Source organism: Sander lucioperca, chromosome 22 (assembly GCF_008315115.2).
Source record: "Sander lucioperca isolate FBNREF2018 chromosome 22, SLUC_FBN_1.2, whole genome shotgun sequence".
NCBI lineage: Eukaryota > Metazoa > Chordata > Actinopteri > Perciformes > Percidae > Sander > Sander lucioperca.
Window position 1 is genome coordinate 10,943,288 of NC_050194.1, and position 1,280 is coordinate 10,944,567.

A 1,280-nucleotide genomic window follows, 5' to 3' on the forward strand; every position below is an offset into this window, starting at 1 on the left:
GAGGGAGGGAGGTGAGAAGGGAAGGGACAGATGAGGCAAGGAAGGGAAGAGGGAAGGATGGATGGGTGAATGGAGAAGAAAAGAGACAGTGGAGGAGAAGATGAAGAGCGAGGAGAAGGGGTGGAAGAGAGGAAAGGTGACCAATGGGAGACGGGTTAAGGGTGTAGGGAGACGGAGGGAGAATCTGCAAATTGCACAGGCAGACAGGGATGGGAAACCACGTTAAAGATATAGAAGGTGCATGGAAGAAGGGATGAGAGGGGAAGGGAGTGACTGAGGGAGAGAATGGGGAATTCAAAATGACCGTTCTGAGTTAACAGCCTCCAGCCTTTTTCTACCCTATTAAGTTCTATTCTGCCATTACTTGGGACTGCAGGGGGCTGCCTCATACCCCACAGTGCCCCCCTACTCTTACAGACACCCTCTCCCTCCACACACATATCCACAAATACACACTCCCTTCCACACCCTTCCTCAGTTTCCTCCTCCAGTCACCCTCTTCCCCCTTTTTTCCCCACTTTGTCTCCCCCCTCCTCTCTCTCTCGTCTACAGTTCAATTCCAGAGGTCGTGAACTGAATAAAAGAGAGATCACATGGATCAATCTTTGAGTCCACTGGCTGTCCTTGTTGTTGCAAAAAGCAAGCCCAAACAAGCTGTAAGGGCTTTGTTCACTTTCCACCCTCTCTTGCCTGACACATTATCAATCTGTTTCAGTAACAATCAACTCGTATCAGGACCAAAATTTATACTTAACATGGCAATGTGTTACTCAGTTCAACATGACTATAAGGGCCGGGTCATGATGTCATGTTGCCAAAAGAGAACTAGTTTGTATGACGACCATGTCGTAGACTCAAAAGGAAAAGGGAAAGGAAACGGGAAACCCCACACTTTGTTGCATACTTTTAGACTGCTTTGTCAAAATTTGAAGTGTGAAGGTACCTGCATTAGGGGGGGGGAAAGAGTAAAAAGGGAAAAATAATTGTTTGCTTATAAACTTAAATCCTAAGAACTTGTTTACCCAGAAGTCCCTGTCTTGTTTTTTTAGGGATACACAACTTTTGCAACTGAGAAAAGAAAGATAATGAAAAAGACACTTTTTTAAACATGCATGGGGGTAGGAACAGGTGAAAATGAGTCAGAGGATGCTGCCACGTACAAGAGCTTCAGCAACTAACTATCTGACTAAAATGTCTGTGAATAAAGGAGGACCTGTTTCAATGCAAATGAACCAAACACACACACACACACACACACACACACACACACACACACACAC